Source organism: Anomaloglossus baeobatrachus, chromosome 5 (assembly GCF_048569485.1).
Source record: "Anomaloglossus baeobatrachus isolate aAnoBae1 chromosome 5, aAnoBae1.hap1, whole genome shotgun sequence".
Taxonomy (NCBI): domain Eukaryota; kingdom Metazoa; phylum Chordata; class Amphibia; order Anura; family Aromobatidae; genus Anomaloglossus; species Anomaloglossus baeobatrachus.
Genome location: NC_134357.1, coordinates 506,974,601 through 506,990,107, shown reverse-complemented (window position 1 = coordinate 506,990,107; position 15,507 = coordinate 506,974,601). Strand labels below are relative to the sequence as shown.

Sequence of the window (15,507 nt, the reverse complement as noted above, 5' to 3'; positions counted from 1 at the left end):
ACTGCACGGCTGGGGACAAGTGAGTGTGTGTGAGTGTGTACACATGCGGAGTGCGGGAGGGGGCAGAGCCGAGCGGGGAAGTGTCGGCCTCCTTAATCACGTATCCAGGGTAAATATCGGGTAACTAAAAGCAAAGCTCTTTTTGCTTGGTTATCCGATATTTATCTTGGATACCAGCGTACACCGCTTAGCGCTGGCTCCCTGCACACGTAACCACTGTAAATATCAGGTAACTAACCAAAGCGCATTGCTTGGTTACCCGATGTGTATCCTGGTTATGGGTGCAGGGAGCCAGAGAGAGCATGCGCAGCAAAATCCTACGGATTGCGCTGCTCAAAAAACGTTACAGGCTGCGTTGCTCCCGCCCGGCGGTCAGTTATAAAACGACTGACCTCGACGCAGCGGATGCAACGCAGCATCATCAGTCGCAATCCGTCACTAATAGAAGTCTATGGGGAAAAACTGGATTCCTGAAAAATATTTTGCAGGATACCGTAATTCCTCAAGGCGACGGATTGTGACTGATGCAAAACAATGGAAATGTGAACCTAGCCTTAGAAGGATGACGCAGTGTTGATTTTATATGGTATTTATTATTTACACAGGTTGATATGAGGCTTGGGAACTCAATGTAGGTTCCCGGGGTACAGTATATGAGCTTAAAAATACTCATCAAATATGGATTCAGGTTATACGTACAATGACCATAACTCTTAGCAGCATGTTACCCTAAGAACCACCTTGTAATAACACTCCTTTACCAGAAAAAGATGTAACCCAATTAACGATTGTCAAGTCACCCATTAATACAGTCATCTTCCTTGAGAGGTTATAAGCAGCGCCTGTGGCTTGACCACACAGCTTGGGCTTGTGGTTTTGACCATCAGCATCTGCGGCTTCACCATGTGGCGTGGACTGAGAGTTGTGACAAGCGGTGTCGGCCGGTGGCTCATGGGAGCGACTTGACTCACACACTTCACAGTCTGCAATGAGTTCGCTCCTTCAGCTAGGAGGGTAACATCACGCACCCTTGCACATACATCTGCTCGCTTCTGCTTCTTGGTGCCAATCCCGCCCTTTTGTCAACGTCCTACACTTTAATATTTTTCTTATTTTCTTTATATTGTCCTCTCATCTCTACTTGTAAATACAATATTCTTTTCCAATGGAGGCACATAACTTATACAGTTTCCATCAGTTACACCCAGTAGTTTTCACTGACCCTCTATTTTTCCTCATAGGACTTTTCCTGACTCCTTTTCCATGCAGTCCACTCCTCTGTACAGTCAGTCAGGGTAATACTTAGCCACTGTCCTTGTCACCTCAGGCTTCCCACAAACACTTAGCTACCTTTCTGGACCTTCAGCTCAAATCCACAAGAGTTGTTTCTTCTACTTCATTAACAGATATGTAATCTGGCCCCAAATCCTACCATCTTTACTCCAGTTTCTCGGCCTCTTAGTGGTCATTTTAGAAACACAATGTCTTCATCCTTCCTTGTCACACACACTGGTCCGGCCTTCTCCTCGCGTCTCTGTATTTCATTTCCTCTCTCTCAAACTCCAAGGGGTACTTTGCACGCTACGACATCGCTACTGCAATATCGTCAGGGTCAAATCGAAAGTGACTCACATCCGGCGCCAGTAACGATGTCGCAACATGTAAAGCCGCAGGAGCGAGGAACATCTTACCTGCGTCCCGCCGGCTATGCGGAAGGAAGGAGGTGGGCGGGATGTTTACGTCCTGCTCATCTCCGCCCCTCCGCTTCTATTGGCTGCCTGCCGTGTGACGTCGCTATGACGCTGCACGACCCGCCCCCTTAGTAAGGAGGCGGGTTGCCGGCCAGAGCGACGTTGCAGGGCAGGTAAGTGCATGTGAAACTGCCGTAGCGATAATGTTCGCTGCGGCAGCTATCACAAGATATCGTATGTGCGATGGGGGTGGGTACTATCGCGCTCGGCATTGCTAGCATCGGCTAGCGATGTCTCAGCGTGCAAAGTACCCCTAAATCTACAACTGATCTCTAACAGCCTATTTACAGAGTCTATTTACAGATTAAAACTTTACTCTTTTTCCTTAGTTTTTTGGACACATAATATCACATCTCAAGTGCAACAATGAGCAGTACATGGTGCCACAACGTCACTGTACAGAGCCCCACATAGGAAATGTGTGCTAGAATTACAGTCTATTGTTTATAAAATGAGTCAACTAGAAACCTCTCCAAAGACTCCCACCAGCTGCAGGACTGACCCTCTGTAACTCTCCTCTGCCCAGCTGCAGGGCTGACCCTCTGTAACTCTTCCTCTGCCCAGCTGCAGGGCTGACCCTCTGTAACTCTCCTCTGCCCAACTGCAGGGCTGACGCGCTGTAATTCTCCCCTGTCCCAGCTGAGAGGCTGACCCTCTGTAACTCTCCTCTGCCCAACTGCAGGGCTGACTCGCTGTAACTCTCCACTGCCCGGCTGAGAGGCTGACCCAATGTAACTCTTCTCTGCCCAACTGCAGGGCTGACGCGCTGTAACTCTCCCCTGTCAAGCTGAAGGTCTGACCCTCTGTAACTCTCCTCTGCCCAACTGCAGGGCTGACTCGCTGTAACTCTCCCCTGTCCAGCTGCAGTGCTGACCCTCTGTAACGCTCCCTTGCCCAGCTGCAGGGCTGACCCTCTGTAACTCTCTTCTGCCCAGCTGAGAGGCTGACCCTTTGTAACTCTCCTCTGCCAACTGCAGGGCTGACTCGCTGTAACTCTCCCCTGTCCAGCTGCAGGACTGACCCTCTGTAACTCTTCTCTGCCCAGCTGAGAGGCTGACCCACCTGTAACTGTCCCTTGCCGAGCTGCCTACTCTCCTATGACTTTCACATAAAAGTAATTACAACAAAACATAGTATCAACCATATAATGACAGTACTTAGCATAAGAGTCCTTTAATACCAGTATATCCTTCAGCATCACATGTAAAGCTTTATGTCACACAGCAAGTCTCTCCATTGGGTACCAGGATCTTCTATTTCTTTACACCAGGAACATGACATTACTTCTTCTTCCTTCCCCGGCCTTCACAGTCCTCAGATCTTAATCATATAAAGCATCTCTGTGCCAAGGTAGATGAGGTTGTTCAAAGAATGTCAGCTCCTCCATCTAATTTGCAGCAACTGCAAGTAATGATCCTGTTGGCAGTGACCAGTATTCCTGGGGAACAATCTCAACACCTAGAGGAATCTGATGTGATGAATTTGTGCTGCCCCCGTGCCAGCAGCCGGCGCTGCTCGGGCCCAGACCTTCAGGGGTGGTGCCTCGAGGGTCTCGCAGACACGCCGAATATACGGGCTGGGCCGTATTAAGTTCATGACGCCACCCACGGTGCGTGGTGAGTTGGGACACCACCGCTGCAGTTACGGGGCACCCGGGGGAGATGTTGCGCAGCAAGTTGTTAACCCCTCCGTGGGCAGGGATGGTGGCCCTGGGACCCGGTGGCTGAGGTGCAAGGGGATTGCAACCGCAAGATGGTGCAGGTGTACTCACTGTTAGTAAAACACACAAGTCTCTGGTAAACCAAGGTGATGGTGGCAGTTGCCTCGGCCGGTCGCATTCAGGGTCCCCCGTCCAGCTGGTGGTCTCTATCTCTGTCCTCTGCACTGTTTTAAGTAGAAATAACTTCCTAGTGTGAAACGTAGGAGTCCGCTCCCGGCTGGATGTGGCCTAAGAAGCCGTGCCCGCAGACGCTGGCCCGTGGGATCTATGGGCCCTGGCGGTGACCTCTTATCCCTAATCAGTGCGCTGTTGTCTTCTATGAGGGACTTTGGGTGGGACAGGACCTCTAGTCCTGGCCTCAATCAGTTAATTAACCAGTCCAGTCGTTTCTGGTTTCCGGCTTCAGGGTCCGAGTACCCCCATTGTGCTACGGTTTCCGGGTCGGTTCCCCGTGTCGGTACCGGCGAGCAACTACCCTGTCCCGGTCCACCTCGGTTCCACCGAGGCGTCTTCCCGTCTCCTGCTGATGGAGACCACCGTCTGCCACCTAGCCAAAGGCACCAGGGCCCCTACCCAGCCCCTACCCAGCCCCAGCACACCTCCTCTCAACTTGAACTTCAGAATAAGACTATTGTTTTCCCGCCCTGGGCTGTCTAAACCCCTAGGTGGGCATGCACCAACTGCCTGGTCACGCCCACTGGTGTGTCTATCTTTCCCTAAAGGGGGGTGACTAGGGTTTCAGGTCGGCTGTGTGTCACCTAATGAGGGAATGGTGTAATGCAGCGGCCTATCTGTGACTACCTGGATTCTCCAGGGCGTCACAAATTGCTGCAGTTCTGAAGACCTATGGAGGCCGAACGTGCTCCTAGATGGGGGTCTCTAATAATGTGGCCATTCAGTGTATGGTTTATACTTGGTGCAGATGACATGATAAAGATGATCATAGACATTAGATGTTGTCTGGATCTTCTCACAATTTTCTGGTTACCGAGACTGCTGGTTACAATTAGGAGGCGACAGGTTGGATTTTGTTTGATCTTTGTTGTTTTTCAAATCATTTCACCAAACATCTCCATTTGTCTGTGACTTTTAAAACATTTATTTCAGGATGAAGATCTGACCCATATGAATACTACAGAGACATTTGTGATAGGTGATGAGTGGTGTAAAGAGGAGATTCCTACAGATAACCGCCCAGGTGAGTAGTGATCACTAAATGCAGAGAAGTGACAGATTTGTTGGGGATGAGTGTTTTAAGATTTAGAGACTGTTTCATTAATGTTGGCATGGTGATTCCCGTCTTCTTAATGAAGAGCTGCGGTGGGGTAAGTTATGCTGAATTCATTACGATGTGTTTGAAATTTAATGAATTTGGCACATCTCAGAATCAAGAGTCTTGCCAGAAATGGTATTAAAGTTAGGGATCGACCAGAGCAACATTTTTGATGGGCGTCAGTTATGCTACTACAGTGGCATAACTCTTGAGGGATTTGGTGAATACCACCAAGCCTTGTCAATGCTGCACTCACTTTGGTGGACTTGGCTGAGACTGGCGTGAAAATGTCAAAAATTACTAGAGTTTTGTGACACTTTGAGCAAAAGGTTTGCGACTTTTCTGTGTTCTGTGCCAGAAAACTATTATAAACAGTTTGATAAATTGGCCCCTTTGTGCTAAAAAAATGTTTTTTACATGATCATGTAGGAAGGTTTCTTCCCTGTATCCATAATCCATTTCTGAGTTGCTGAAAAGGAGATACCAATTTAAACGATTCACAGAAAAAACGATCAAAAGGGAGTAACCCGAAAATATAAATCACAGAAAAAATACTCCTAAAATAAACAATTTAGCCCCAAGAAATGTTACCCTGTTACCCTAGGGCTAAATTGTTTATGCTTTTTTTTTACATGAAAAGAATACTGTATGTTTACTTTATCCTACTACAGTACTCTATAATTATTTTTTTTTACATTGTTCTACAAATAATACATATAGTCCAAGTTTCTGTATTTGAGAGATATATGCCAAATCTATATATATATTTACAATTTATATAAGTCTTTTTTTCAATGCATTGTTAACTATTGGATCTGGATGATAATTATTTTATGTTTTTCTGAACACCCCCCACCTTCACTTCACGTTTTCAATATATTGATATTCAATAAAAGTTTAACGAAAAATTTTAGGAGTATTTTTTCTGTGATTTATAGAGATACCAATTTACAGTCCGGCCCATCACAGGTCCTTGTGGTCAAGGGATGTCTCTAAATAAATATTACCAGTCAGCCACAGGCTTCACTGTTATGTACAAGAGAATTTTCTCCTTTTAAAAACCTCAATATTATTCTTCTATAAATGCTATAAATACTGATCTATACAGTTATCTCTACACTTGGTCAAAATTATTGTTATTCTGAACAGTTAAGCAAGTTGAAGATAAATTGATCTCTAAAAGGCATAAAGTTAAAGAGGACATATTTACTTTGTATTTTAGAAAATAAATTATATTCATCTTTTACATTTTAAAAATTACTAAAAGGAGAATGGGGTGATGCAATGATCCAAACGTTTGGGCAGACTAGGAGATGTGTGTCCAGACAGCTTTGTCTAAGGCATGGGTCCCCAACTCCAGTCCTCGAGGGCCGCCAACAGTACATGTTTTCAGGATTTCCTTAGTATTGCACATGTGATAATTTAATCACCTGCACAGGTGATGATTCCAACACCCATGCAATGCTAAGGAAATCCTGAAAACATGCACTGTTGGCGGCCCTCGAGGACTGGAGTTGGGGAACCCTGGTCTAAGGTTTCAGACCTTAATTAGACTGTTAGGGTTATGACTTGTTCACTATCATCGTTAGGAAAGGCCAGGTGATGCAAATTTCCCAGCTTTATCAAAAACAGCCTCCTCTGACCTTGTGCCAAAACAAGCAGCCATGGGTTAATCTAAGCAGCTGCCTAGCACTCTGAAAATGAAAATGGTGGAGGCCCAGGTGCTCTTTCCTCAGTTTGAAATGTAATTAAGAAATGGCAGTTAACAGAAATAGTGGAGGTCAAGATAAGGTCTGGAACAGCAAACTATTTCTGTGAGAGCTGCTTGTAGGATTGCTAGAGAGACAAATTAGAACCCCCGCTTGACTGCAAAAGACCTTCTGGAAGATTGGCAGACTCAAGTTGTGGTACATTCTTCTTCTGTTCAGAGACACCTGCACAAATATGGCCTTTGTGTAAGAGTCATCAGAAGAAAATCTCTCCTGCATCCTCACCATAAAATTCAGCATCAGTAGTATACAAAAGAAGATCTAAACAAGCGTGTTGCATTTTGGAAACAAGTTCTTTGGACTGATGAGGTTAAAAAAGAACTCTTTGGCCACAATGATCAAAGGTATGCATGGAGGAAAAAGGGAACACAATTTCAGGAAAAGAACATATAAATCACTTGTAAGGCCACATCTAGAATATGTGATCCAGTTTTGGGCTCCACATTTTAAAAAGGACATTTAGAAGCTAGAGTCAGTTCAAAGGCGGGTAACCAGACTGCTACAAGGAATGGAAGGCCTCCCATATGATGAGAGCTTGAAAAACTTAGATATGTTTAGCTTAGAAAAAAAGACGTCTCAGAGGAGATCTCATTTATATGTATAAATACATGTGTGGTAAATATAAAGGACTGGCACATAACTTATTCCTTCCAAAGACAGTACTAAGGACCAGGGGGCATTCACTATGAGTGGAAGAAAAGCAATTCCGGCAGCTAAATAGGAAAGGGTTCTTTACAGTTAGAGCAGCCAGACTGTGGAATGCCCTACCACAAGAGATAGTAATTTCAGATACTATAACAGCTTTTAAAAAAAGGGCTGGATGATTTTCTCAGTACACACAACATTGTTTGTTATAAGTGACTTAGTGACAAAATGTATACCGTATTTTTCGCTTTATAAGACGCACCTGATTATAAGTCGCACCCCCAAATTTGGTGAAGGAAAAGAGAATTTTTTTTTAATGTTAAATGGGGTGCATCTTATAATGGTAGTGTCCATCTAACAAATCATATAGGGTATATGTCCCTCATAGCCCCCCATCCTAAAATTAGCCCCCCTTAATCTGGATATGGCCCCCTTATATTGAATATAGCCCCCTTGTGCTGGGACACGTCCCCCAGTGATGCCACATGTCCTCCATTGATGACACACATCCCCTATTGCTGGCACATGTCCCCTATTTATGACACATGTCCCCCTGTGCTGGCATGCGTCCCCTATTGCTGGCAGCCTGTTACAAGTCTCATATTGCTGGCACACATCCCCTATAGCTGGCATACGTCCCCTACAGCTGGCACAGGTCTCCTATAGATGGAACACGTCTCCTACAGCTGGCACAGGTCTCCTATAGATGGCACACGCCTCCTACAGCTGGCACAGGTCTCCTCCTCCCCTGTGTTTGATATGGCCCCCATGTGTGCTGCCCATGGCCCCTATAGATGGCACACCTCCCCTGTGTTAGATATGGCACCCATGTGTGCTGCCCATGGCCCCTATAGATGGCACACCTCCCCTGTGTTAGATATGGCCCCCATGTGTGCTGCCCATGGCCACTATAGATGGCACACCTCCCCTGTGTTAGATATGGCCCCCATACTGCTGCCCATAGTAAAATAAAACACTCTTTCCTTACCTTCTAAGCGCTATCCCTCCTTGTGTCTCCCGGCGTGCTGCTCCTCCTCCTACACTTCCTGGTTCTCGGTGCCGGTCATGTGATCGGCACAGCAGAGTGATATCATCTCTGCGTGCCTGATGACAGCAGCAGAGACACCGGGAGATCAGCGCTAGAGGTAAGTAAAGCTTTTTTTATTTTACTATGGGCAGCAGTATGGGGGCCATATCTAACACAGTGGGGATCATGTGCTATCAAACGGGGGCGCAGGCAGATATAATATGCGCCGCTGCCCCAGCCCATCACCGCGGTGCGGTTTCAGCACCACGTTGATGGACAGCGGCAGTGCATATTATATGAGCGGGAGCAGGAGATCAAAGGCTCCCTCCTGCAGCTTTGACCAGCCCCCAGCACCTCTCCAGAGCTGCCCCCATCTCCCCTGGACCCTGCAGTATATATATATATATATATACACACACACACACATCCATATATTCGGATTATAAGACGCACCCGCTACTTTCCCCCAAAATTTGGGGGAACAAAAGTGCGTCTTATAAAGCGAAAAATACGGTAATTGGTGGATTGAAGGTTGAACTAGACGGACCTAGGTCTTTTTCAAAATATGTAACTATGTAACATATCGCCAACCATGAAGCAGGGGGGTGGATCAATCATGCTTTGGGGTTGTGTTGCAGTCAATGGCATAGGGAATACAGTTAGGTCCAGAAATATTTGGACAGTGACACAATTTTCGCGAGTTGGGCTCTGCATGCCACCACATTGGATTTGAAATGAAACCTCTACAACAGAATTCAAGTGCAGATTGTAACGTTTAATTTGAAGGTTTGAACAAAAATATCTGATAGAAATTGTAGGAATTGTACACATTTCTTTACAAACACTCCACATTTTAGGAGGCCAAAAGTAATTGGACAAATAAACCAAACCCAAACAAAATATTTTTATTTTCAATATTTTGTTGCGAATCCTTTGGAGGCAATCACTGCCTTAAGTTTGGAACCCATGGACATCACCAAACGCTGGGTTTCCTCCTTTTTAATGCTTTGCCAGGCCTTTACAGCCGCAGCCTTCAGGTCTTGCTTGTTTCTGGGTCTTTCCGTCTTAAGTCTGGATTTGAGCAAGTGAAATGCATGCTCAATTGGGTTAAGATCTGGTGATTGACTTGGCCATTGCAGAATGTTCCACTTTTTTGCACTCATGAACTCCTGGGTAGCTTTGGCTGTATGCTTGGGGTCATTGTCCATCTGTACTATGAAGCGCCGTCCGATCAACTTTGCGGCATTTGGCTGAATCTGGGCTGAAAGTATATCCCGGTACACTTCAGAATTCATCCGGCTACTCTTGTCTGCTGTTATGTCATCAATAAACACAAGTGACCCAGTGCCATTGAAAGCCATGCATGCCCATGCCATCACGTTGCCTCCACCATGTTTTACAGAGGATGTGGTGTGCCTTGGATCATGTGCCGTTCCCTTTCTTCTCCAAACTTTTTTCTTCCCATCATTCTGGTACAGGTTGATCTTTGTCTCATCTGTTCATAGAATACTTTTCCAGAACTGAGCTGGCTTCATGAGGTGTTTTTCAGCAAATTTAACTCTGGCCTGTCTATTTTTGGAATTGATGAATGGTTTGCATCTAGATGTGAACCCTTTGTATTTACTTTCATGGAGTCTTCTCTTTACTGTTGACTTAGAGACAGATACACCTACTTCACTGAGAGTGTTCTGTACTTCAGTTGATGTTGTGAACAGGTTCTTCTTCACCAAAGAAAGTATGCGGCGATCATCCACCACTGTTGTCATCCGTGGACGCCCAGGCCTTTTTGAGTTCCCAAGCTCACCAGTCAATTCCTTTTTTCTCAGAATGTACCCGACTGTTGATTTTGCTACTCCAAACATGCTACTCCAAACTGCTATCTCTTTGATGGATTTTTTCTTTTTTTTCAGCCTCAGGATGTTCTGCTTCACCTCAATTGGGAGTTCCTTAGACCGCATGTTGTCTGGTCACAGCAACAGCTTCCAAATGCAAAACCACACACCTGTAATCAACCCCAGACCTTTTAACTACTTCATTGATTACAGGTTAACGAGGGAGACGCCTTCAGAGTTAATTGCAGCCCTTAGAGTCCCTTGTCCAATTACTTTTGGTCCCTTTAAAAAGAGGAGGCTATGCATTACAGAGCTATGATTCCTAAACCCTGTCTCCGATTTGGATGTGAAAACTCTCATATTGCAGCTGGGAGTGTACACTTTCAGCCCATATTATATATATAATTGTATTTCTGAACATGTTTTTGTAAACAGCTAAAATAACAAAATTTGTGTCACTGTCCAAATATTTTTGGCCCTTACTGTATGTCAAGGGTAGATGGAAAAATGGATTAAATTAAATTTTAACATCACACAATCTGTAAAATAAAGCTGAAGTTGAAAAGAGCATGGCTTCTACAAATGGATAATGATCCTAAAAACATATCAAAATCCACAATAGACAACCTCAAAAGGCGCAAGCCAAAGATTTTACAAAATGTCCTTCCAGTCACTTGATCTGAATTTCATTGAAAATCTGTGGCTGTGGCTGTGGTTTACAAGGGTGCGCAAACATTTGCGTCAGCCCATTTTCCTTATTTTTAAAATGTAAAAGATGAAAATATATGTTTGTTTTGGCTATAATACAAAAAGAAGTCATCTTTAACTTTGTGCCTTTTAGAGATCAGTTAATTTTCAACTTGCTTAAATGTTTTGAATAACAGTAATTTTGATAAAGGTTGCTCAAACGTTTGCATGCTACTGTATACAATATAAATAGTTATATAATTCCAATGCAAACCTACTGATAAATAATAAAATCATTTTTATTCTTGGCAGATAACTGCACTAGGAGCTCAGAGGGACATCTGATATTCACTGATTTTTCAGCAGATAATCTTAGCATCACACCAAATACTTGTGAAGAACATGTGATTAGGTCAGATACACATCAAGACCTTCTCAGAAAAAAACGGTCATCTGATCCTTTTCAACAGGTCCTTTTTTCTGCTTCATCAAAGACAAAACAAAGACACAGCACTATTGAACATAAAATGGCTTACAAAGGGAATAAACCATTTTCATGTTCAGAATGTGGGAAGTGTTTTAATTGGAAAGCAAATCTTGTTACACATAAAAAAATTCACACAGGGGAGAAACCATTTTCTTGTTCAGAATGTGGGAAATGTTTTTCAGAGAAATCACATCTTGTTAGACATCAGAGAAGTCACACAGGGGAGAAGCCATTTTTTTGTTCAGAATGTGGGAAATGTTTTAACCAAAAAGCACATCTTGTTACACATCAGAGAATTCACACAGCAGAGAAGCCATTTTCGTGTTCAGAATGTGGGAAATGTTTTAAGTTGAAATCAGATATTGTCAGACATCAAAGAACTCACACAGGGGAGAAACCATTTTCATGTTCAGAATGTGGGAAATGTTTTAAAAAGAAAGAAAATCTTCTTATACATCTGAAAACGCACACATGAAAGTAGCTATTTTCTTTTTTTTTTATTGACAAAATGTAAAAGAAAAAAATACAAGTTATGGTAAATTCTTCAAACGAAATGAAAAAAACAATTTAGAGCATTAAATAATTATTAGAAAATTGTGATGCAGCGAGGGGTATATGGAAGATATATTTCTCTCAGGAATTGTTTCTCACACTGGTGAGCAACAAGGAGAAGGTCAAACCCTGGCCTAGATCTTCTCTGCTATTACAGGTTTTTGGGGCAACACCGAGGTTGCACAGCTGAAGGAGTTAGGACAGCATAAATAGACATCAGTGGAGAGTGGTGTTTTGGCTGAGAAAGCTGAAATGTGTTTTGTGGGAACTTCATACCTGAAAGGGCTGGCACGTCCGAGCCCTAAAATATGCTGGATAACAAACTGGACTTTTCTTTTGCATTCCCATCTGATGTACGATTCTGTTTTTTCTTTGCTACCAATGTGAATAAAACTCTGAGTTTAGACTGAAAAATTGTGTGCCTCTTTACTGTATCCCTGTCATTGCCTGCCAGAGCTAAACTGACGTCACATTACATCATTCTTATCTATGGGAATAACAGATGGACAGAACTGGAGAGGTGAGGACTCTGGAAATGTCTGTAGTGAGATTTATTAATGTGTCTCTCCATAACCAGGATTACACAGTAGTGAAGAAGACCTCTAGTGAGCTCTGTCAGGACCCTGTGTCTGAGGGATGGGGAAGACCCCTGAGCCCAATCACGGGGCCTCCACCTCACCCCCTGATACATGAGGACATCAATGAGCAGAAGATCCTAGAACTCACCTACAAGATGATTGAGCTGCTGACTGGAGAGGTGACACTGCTGGCAATGCTGGGACATTATACAGTAACACTATGAAGGGATCGGGGGATGACGGTATCATTGTATGTGTCAGGTTCCTATAAGGTGTCAGGACGTAACCGTCTATTTCTCCATGGAGGAGTGGGAGTATTTAGAAGGACACAGAGATCTGTACAAGGATGTCATGATAGAGGTTCCCCAGCCCCTCACATCACCAGGTAATAGACAGGACTAAATACACACGGCTGATAATTATCTGTATGTAAAGAATGAATTCAGTCCCTGTATGTGTTTCCTCCAGTTCTATCCAGTGAGAGGACAACACCAGAGAGATGTCCCCGTCCTCTTCTTTCACAGGACTGTAAACAAGAAACTGCAGATGTTCCTCAGGATGATCAGGTAGATGGAGAGAAGGTGTCATGAAATCTCCCTATGATGTGTAGACGGCTGTGAAGGTCTTGTGTTCAGGCTTATTATTTCCTCCAGTATTATACACTGAATGGGCACTAATTAGAGACACTTTCACACTCACATCTGACATTTAGGCTAAGTTCACACAGGGCATCTTTTGCTGCGTTTTTGAGGTCACAAAGATTCACCTAAATGCATGCATTTCCTTCTGCCAGCAAAGTCTATGAGATTTCTATTTTGCTGTCCACACTGGGCATCTTGACTGCATTTTTCAAGATGCAGCATGTCAATTCTTCTTGCTGCGTTTTTTAGCCCTCCAGTCATTAGATTTTACTTAAAAAGCATTGGGCAAAACGCGCTAAAAACGCTGCAAAAACTCATTGAGTTTTTGGTGCGTTTTTTTGGGACAAAAACACTGCAAAAACGTTCCATCTTTGTAGTTACAAAAGATGCCCTGTGTGAACTTAGCCTTATTAGACACATGACCGCAGAGTGCAGCATAAATCGGAGCGATCAGTTTTCAGGGAAGTTTGAGCAATCTCCAGTGCCTCATATACTGTAACTGTCTCAGCACGAGTATTTCTAAAATTACCGAACTCATGTGGTTCTTACATGTAATGGTGTGAAGAGTATACTGAGAATGGTGCGATCAAGGAAAAATATCCGGTGATATTGGATCCCCTGAATGTAAGCAACGTATAAGGGAAAATGTCAGCATTAGTTCTGAGAACATGTGGAGCTCCGTTATGCCCTGCAGCTGAATACTGCGGTAGAGCTCATCCCTTAGGCTGCTTTCACACTTCCGTGTTTTTCCATCAGTTGCAATCTGTCTCCTTGAGAAAATACAATATCCAGCAAAATAATTTGCAGGATTCAGTTTTTTCCCCATAGAATTGTATTAATGACGGATTGTGGATGATGGGCTTGCGATGCATCCTTCCCGTGACGTATCAGTCGTGGAATGACTGACCGTCGGACGGAAGCAACGCAAAATCGCAAAATGCAACGTTTTTAGTGTGCATCGAAAAAAACAAACAGGGACGGATCCATCGGCGTCCGTCGTTAGATATAATGGAAGCTTATGGGCGCAGGAATCCGTTGTCATCCATGAAATGACGGAATCAGGCGACAGATGTTTTTTTTAGCGTGGGCATGCCCAGATCAAATGGAAATTCAATTCTGGCCACAAAAATCTCTCTCTCACTCACTCACTTTCACTCTCTCTCCACGTGACATTTTACCTGCAGATATATCCACAGGTTTGTCCGCAGGTTTCCCGCAGCAGCTGGCCAGAATCAGCAGCTATCCATTGCTGCGGGATTCCAGCAGACACTCTTGCAACTTACTTGCGGAAGTCCCGCACTGTATCTCCATAGTGGAGAGGCGGGATTTGCCACATGAATAATCGACATGCAGTTATGTGCGGCTGCAGGACATCCGTAACATATTGCGCAGCCGCATATACTGCAAGGCTGACCCTCTGCTACTCTCCCCTGACCAACTGCAGGGCTGACCCTCTGTAGCCCTCCCCTGCCCAGCTGCAGGGCCGATCCTCTGTAACTCTCCCCTGCCCAGCTGCAGGGCTGACCCTCTGTAACCCTCCCCTGCCCAGTTGGAGGACTGACCCTCTGTATCTCCTTTGCCCAGCTGCAGGGCTGACCCTCTGTAACTCCTCTGCCCAGCTGCAGGCGCACCCTCTGTCACTCTCCCCTGCCCAGCTGCAGGACTGATGCTCTGTAACTCTCACCTGTCCAGCTGCAGGGCTGACCCTCTTTAACTCTCCCTTGCCTAGCTGCCAAGCTGCAAGGCTGATCCTCTGTAACTCTTCCCTGCCCAGCTTTAATGACAGCATAAAGCTGATCATAGACATTAGATATTTCTGGATCTTCTCACAATTTTCTGGTTATGGAGACTGCTGGTTGGAATAAGGAACCAATAGGTTGGATTTTGTTTCATCTTCGTTGTTTTTCAAAATCATTCCCCCAAACATCTCCATCTATTTGTGACTTTTACAATATTTGTTTCAGGGTGAAGATCTGCCCCATATTAATACTACAGAGACATATGTGAGGGGTGATGAGCGGTGTAAAGAGGAGATTCCTACAGATAACCGCACAGGTGAGTAGTGACCACTAAATGCAGAGAAGTCACAGATTTTACTAGTCACTGGTTGTAGAATAATTATAACTAGATGTTCAACTTGTTGGGGGGTTTTTTTGGTTGTCTTCACATGGAACTTTTGTCTGGATTTTACACTTTAAGATTTAGATTCTGTCTCATTAAAGCTGGCACCATTCTTGCCAGTCTGTTTTGGATCATTGTCTTGCTGAAATATCCATCCCCTGTGTAACTTCAACTTCGTCACTGATTCTTGCACATTGTTGTCAAGAATCTGCTGATACTGAGTTGAATCCATGCGACCCTCAACTTTAACAAGATTCCCGGTGCCGGCATTGGCCACACAGCCCCAAAGCATGATGGAACCTCCACCAAATTTTACTGTGGGTAGCAAGTGCTTTTCTTGGACTGCCGTGTTTTTTTTGCCTCCATGCATAACGCCTTTTTGTATGACCAAACAACTCAATCTTTGTTTCATCAGTCTACAGGA

At 44.3% G+C, this 15,507-nt stretch overlaps 1 pseudogene; it reads left to right on the top strand.

Moving 5' to 3' along the window:
• The window catches only part of LOC142312851 (uncharacterized), a 102,111-nt pseudogene that overhangs the window by 1,099 nt on the left and 85,505 nt on the right, over positions 1–15,507 (top strand).